This window comes from Engystomops pustulosus, chromosome 10 (genome assembly GCF_040894005.1).
Source record: "Engystomops pustulosus chromosome 10, aEngPut4.maternal, whole genome shotgun sequence".
Classification (NCBI taxonomy): domain Eukaryota; kingdom Metazoa; phylum Chordata; class Amphibia; order Anura; family Leptodactylidae; genus Engystomops; species Engystomops pustulosus.
The window spans coordinates 86290721-86297507 of NC_092420.1; the positions used below are offsets into that span (position 1 = coordinate 86290721).

Below are 6787 nucleotides of genomic sequence, written 5' to 3' on the forward strand. Positions count from 1 at the left end.
GTTCGTGTATTATATTGTAAATTACAAAAGGCGATTATTTTCTTAAAAACACCCTGAAGCCAAACCATCAAGCCAAACATTACCATAATATTAGATTCTGCTCATTGCAATGGATGTCCTTTAGAGATGAGAGGACCCATTGTTCAAGTCTGGCCATCTGACCCAGGTATATTGTCAGAACTGGCGGCCAATTTGGCATAAGAAAGCCCCTGGCAACTAGCTATGGCTTCTTGTTAGGGTTGTCCATTTGCCTTATTGGTTGTTTGGCCGGCAATCCATCAATATGTCAGGTGACCAAACCTTAATGCGAAACCTGAGCTTCAACAAATGGTCTGATCATCTCTAATGTCCATGTAACCCAGCAGATAAATGGTCAGAGGGTGTTTTATGCCATGCGTTATGTAGCCCTCTACGGTCCAGCAGCACCACTATGATCCTCAAGAGAGGTCTACTACTGTGGTTGACCTCTAAGGATCTGCCAAGACTCTCTTGCTGCCCACTAGTAGTTGTGTGGTCTTTGGTTTTGCTCCTAAGGCAGAACTTCTGGTGAATGATTTGATGCCAACATGTCTTTAGGTGCGGGGTAACACCACCCCAAAAAGTCTAAGGACAAGTCATCCATATCAAGTTAGTGGTGAACCAACAATCCATCACCATCATCACTCTTCTGCTATGAATACAATCATAAGGTCCTGAAATGGCGATTAGTCATGTTAGGATCACATGGCCCTCCATCTCTGGCCATTTTATGGACAGGAATAGCATCTGAAGAGATAAAAGACATTTCTGAACCAGGAGGCTTTACTTTATATTTCTAGAAAACTTGTAGTGAAGTTGGCCAACCCCTTTAATATTTCTGGTTAATCCCTTAATGATAAACATAAAAATGGGCTATATATTTTGCATTGCTGAAATATGGGGCACACAAAGACAGATATAAGTTAATTTATTCCACGTACAAGGCTTAGAATATTTCAGCAAGTTCTAATGACAAGTAAACATCTACGTCATTAGTCGTTTTTGATATATGACATCAGTCCTCAGTAAGATATTTAGTGATTTTACTTCCTGTTTAGTCTCTTCATGTCCAGACTAATGATGTTCTCATCTGTCAGTGGTTCTTCACATGTGTCACCCAATCCCTTCGCTCTTGGGACATTCTACCCTGGTCGTTCCATGTGTGGTCAGATACTCATGACTTAATTACTACATAAGGGAGGGTTATTACAAGACATCTCCGTTTTATCACACAGGAATTAGTCAGGAATATTTTGTATATTTATCATGGAGCATATATAATATACCGGAGTCCATGAGACAAGTCTGGAGGATCAACTCTGGAAACCTGTTTGGAGTTCAGTTCTATTTAAGTGAATGACGCTGAGAGGCAATACCAAAACTGCCACAATACAGTGTATGGTGCTGTGCTAATCTAAAAGATGCAATTTTCTCTGACAGCTGATCATCGGGCTGCCCAGATTTAGACCCCACTGATCCAATATTAATTATAAAAAGATTGGTGATGAATAGTGATGACTGGACCCTTATACAAAATTTCCAGCTAAACACTGTGGGGCACATTTACTTACCTGTCCCGGTGCGATCCCAGCTGTGAGTTGTCTGACGAGGATTCGGATCTTCTGCGATTCACATGGCTTGTGCGCCCGTTTTCCTGCACCTGTCGCTTCCCCTGCTGAGGTCTGCCAGACTTCACCTTCTTCTTCCCAGTGTATGTAAGTGCTAATCTTGCAACACACTTTCGTTTTTAAATTCCGCGTTTGTCCGAATCAGTCCATGCCTCCCGATTTGTGTCACATGCAAGCCGGCGCCGATGCGCCACAATCTGATCACATGCGCCCAGGGCCAGATTAAGGGTCCCAGCGGTATGGAGCACCTCATTTAAGATGGGGCCCCCCAGCTCGGCAGCCAACGCGGGGCCCCCTTCCACAACAATATATGTGAAAAAAAGATACCACATAGTTATCCTATTACAAATATCAGCGCCATACTACTACCAGATAATGATACCACAATACTCTTACCAATTAAAACTATCATAAAACCAATATTCCAAACAATTCCAAAAGATACAATGAAAAATTTTTTTTTATCCCAGCTCACCTCCAGGATCACATGGATGTCGGCACGGAACCCGCCTTGTTTGCAAAGGCAAAACACCTTGAGTAATAAAGTTGATGGTCCAGCCAGCAAAAGTGATCTTTTTAGACTTTTATTTCGTCAATCATTCATTTGTCCATAGTGTTACTCCAAAATTCCAAAATTTTGGAATTTTGGAGTAACACTATGGACAAATGAATGATTGACGAAATAAAAGTCTAAAAAGATCACTTTTGCTGGCTGGACCATCAACTTAATTCCAAAAGATGCCTCGAAACTGCAACCCACAGCATCACCACAACATAAAGAAAATACCAACATCCTGATACTGAACACAAGACTCTGTACACAGACCAGTATTACCAATGGTTTACCACATATAAACTCCATTTATTGATGAACACCACCGAGCAAAGGGCAATATCACTAATGACACCTCTGTACCAGGCCCAAATAATAACATTACATCCTGATTATCACCACTACATAATGCCTGGATAATACTGCAATACTATATGATAACCTATACAGACAGACCAGTATGTACCAGCATATAGTAACTATATAGTAGTAGATACCAGTCCTCAGGTGACGCCCCTGATGTTGTCTCTTCCCTCCTGTCTAATCTTCAGGGAGACTTCTTGCAGCCAAGACTCATCTCTGCAGGTTTATAAAACAGACCTGGTTGGCATCATCCTATATACATATATTTAAATACCCCTCACACTACAACTGACCACACTGTGCCCCCACATATATCATATATACCCCTCACACTACAACTGACCACACTGTGCCCCCACATATATCATATATACCCCTCACACTACAACTGACCACACTGTGCCCCCACATATTTCATATATACCCCTCACACTACAACTGACCACACTGTGCCCCCACATATTTCATATATACCCCTCACACTACAACTGACCACACTGTGCCCCCACATATTTCATATATAACCCTCACACCATAAATGACCACCCTGAGCCCCCCATATATCATATATACCCCTCACACTACAACTGACCACACTGTGCCCCCACATATTTCATATATACCCCTCACACTACAACTGACCACACTATACCCCCACATATATATCATATATACCCCTCACACTACAACTGACCACACTGTGCCCCCATATATATATCATATATACCCCTCACACTACAACTGACCACACTGTGCCCCCACATATTTCATATATAACCCTCACACCATAAATGACCACACTGAGCCCCCCATATATCATATATACCCCTCACATTACAACTGACCACACTGTGCCCCCACATATATATCATACATACCCCTCACACTACAACTGACCACACTGTGCCCCCACATATATATCATATATACCCCTCACTCTACAACTGACCACACTGTGCCCCCACATATTTCATATATACCCCTCACACTACAACTGACCACACTGTGCCCCCACATATATATTATATATACCCCTCACACTACAACTGACCACACTGTGCCCCCACATATTTCATATATAACCCTCACACCATAAATGACCACACTGAGCCCCCCATATATCATATATACCCCTCACATTACAACTGACCACACTGTGCCCCCACATATATATCATACATACCCCTCACACTACAACTGACCACACTGTGCCCCCACATATATATCATACATACCCCTCACACCATAAATGACCACACTGTGCCCCCCATATATCATATATACCCCTCACACTACAACTGACCACACTGTACCCCCACATATATATCATATATACCCCTCACACTACAACTGACCACAATGTACCCCACATATATCATATATACCCCTCACACTACAACTGACTACATCATGACTGAATAATACCACCACACCACTACCATTACCGCTGCAATATGACTGAATAATACCACCAGACCGCTACCATTACTACTGCGGTATGACTGAATAATACCACCAGACCACTACCATTACCGCTGCGATATGACTGAATAATACCACCAGACCGCTACCATTACTACTGCGGTATGACTGAATAATACCACCAGACCACTACCATTACTACTGTGGTATGACTGAATAATACCACCAGACCACTACCATTACTACTGTGGTATGACTGAATAATACCACCAGACCGCTACCATTACTTCTGCGGTATGACTGAATAATACCACCAAACCGCTACCATTACTACTGTGGTATGACTGAATAATACCACCAGACCGCTACCATTACTTCTGCGGTATGACTGAATAATACCACCAGACCACTACCATTACTTCTGCGGTATGACTGAATAATACCACCAGACCACTACCATTACTTCTGCGGTATGACTGAATAATACCACCAGACCGCTACCATTACTACTGTGGTATGACTGAATAATACCACCAGACCGCTACCATTACTTCTGCGGTATGACTGAATAATACCACCAGACCACTACCATTACTTCTGCGGTATGACTGAATAATACCACCAGACCGCTACCATTACTACTGTGGTATGACTGAATAATACCACCAGACCGCTACCATTACTTCTGCGGTATGACTGAATAATACCACCAGACCACTACCATTACTACTGTGGTATGACTGAATAATACCACCAGACCGCTACCATTACTTCTGCGGTATGACTGAATAATACCACCAGACCACTACCATTACTACTGTGGTATGACTGAATAATACCACCAGACCACTACCATTACTACTGTGGTATGACTGAATAATACCACCAGACCGCTACCATTACTTCTGCGGTATGACTGAATAATACCACCAAACCGCTACCATTACTACTGTGGTATGACTGAATAATACCACCAGACCGCTACCATTACTTCTGCGGTATGACTGAATAATACCACCAGACCACTACCATTACTTCTGCGGTATGACTGAATAATACCACCAGACCACTACCATTACTACTGTGGTATGACTGAATAATACCACCAGACCACTACCATTACTACTGTGGTATGACTGAATAATACCACCAGACCGCTACCACTACCACTGCAAAATAATACCACCTAACACATACTCAATAAAAAACCAGTACCAAAAAATGTATTAAAATTAAAAATGAAATGCTCTGCAGATAAACAAAAATATTTTAATATAATTATATCTGATTACTCACTGTTTACTGTCTTCTTCATTACAACCTCATTACAGCCTCTATAGCGCCCCCTGTAGACTGGGATCTCTTCTTCATCCGGTGTAACTCCTCCAGCTGTGATGAATTCGTCCCTAGATGTCTTCAGCTCTTGGCAGCACATCTGTGCCCTTAAAGATACCACAATTACTGACAATATCATGGCACCTGGATATATATACACAGCACCTGCTTACTAAAGCTATATATGGCACCCCCATTTATGAATGAACAGTACCCCTGCTATAGGCCACTCACTGTACACTGCCATTTACATTCATTTATATAAAGCTGCCCCTGCTATACAGCAACCGCCACTTAACAACTAAACCCAAAACATATAAATGACACCTGCTCCCCTATACAGTGGCTCCTCTATATATAAATGACACCTCCTCCCCTATACAGTGGCTCCTCTATATATAAATGACACCTACTCCCCTATACAGTGGCTCCTCTATATATAAATGACACCCCCCCTCGTCCCCTATGCAGTGGCTTCCCTATTTATAAATTACACCCCCCCTCGTCCCCTATACAGTGGCTCCTCTATATATAAATTACACCCCCTCGTCCCCCATACAGTGGCTTCCCTATTTATAAATTACCCCCTCCCGTCCCCTATACAGTTCCTTCTCTGTTATATATATAGAGAAGGAACTGTATAGGGGACGGGAGGGGGTGTAATATATTTATATATATATATATATATATATATATATATATATATATATATATATATTACACCCTCTCCCGTCCCCTATACAATGGCTCCTCTCTATATAAATTACACCCCCCACTCCCCATACAGTGGCTCCTCTATATAAATAACCCCCCTCCACTATACATTTGCTCCTCAACATATATAAAATACAACCCCCATATACAGTGACTCTTCTATATATAAATTACACCCCCCTCGTCCCCTATACAGTGGCTCCCCCCCTCTGTCTCCTATACAGTGCCTCCTCCATATATAAATACCCCCTCCACTATACATTTGCCCCTTAATATATTTAAATTATCTTCTATCTTCCTTTCTGGGCCCCTGTAAAACAATAAAATAATAAAAGTTCACTCACCTTTCCAGACGATCCCTCGCAGCGCTGACAGGATGATCTACACCAAGGCTCTTCATCTCCCTGCAGTGTGGAGACACAGACGGCGCGATCTATGAGTCATAGATCGGCCGTCTGTGGAGGACTGAAAGTGCAGGCAGAGGTCGCTCTGCCTGCACTTCTGCCACTCTATGGTATCTGTGCCTTAAAGGCACAGTACCATATAGTGTGTGCGTGTCAGTATGGGGCTGCTAATAGCGTTTAGCAGCCCGATACTTACTAGCTGATGTCTGCGGGGCCCCTGTAGCATGTTCTTGTGTACAGGGCCGGATCTACAGCGCCAGATGCCGGGGCCCCATAGAGAGAGGGCTGAACCCGGGGCCCGGCGCAAGTGCTCCAGGAGCGCCAATGTAGATCCGGCTCTGCATGCGCCA

General features: G+C 42.9%; 1 long non-coding RNA gene across 1 annotated transcript; it reads right to left on the reverse strand.

Annotated features, from left to right (window-relative positions):
* Positions 1–2400: 2400 nt before the first annotated feature.
* On the reverse strand, positions 2401–6529 carry LOC140103808 (uncharacterized). Its single transcript, XR_011850186.1, has 3 exons — positions 6378–6529; positions 5281–5426; positions 2401–2778 (listed from the first exon to the last, which is right to left on the reverse strand). It is a non-coding gene; the product is annotated as an uncharacterized lncRNA (long non-coding RNA).
* Between the last annotated feature and the right edge of the window lie 258 nt (positions 6530–6787).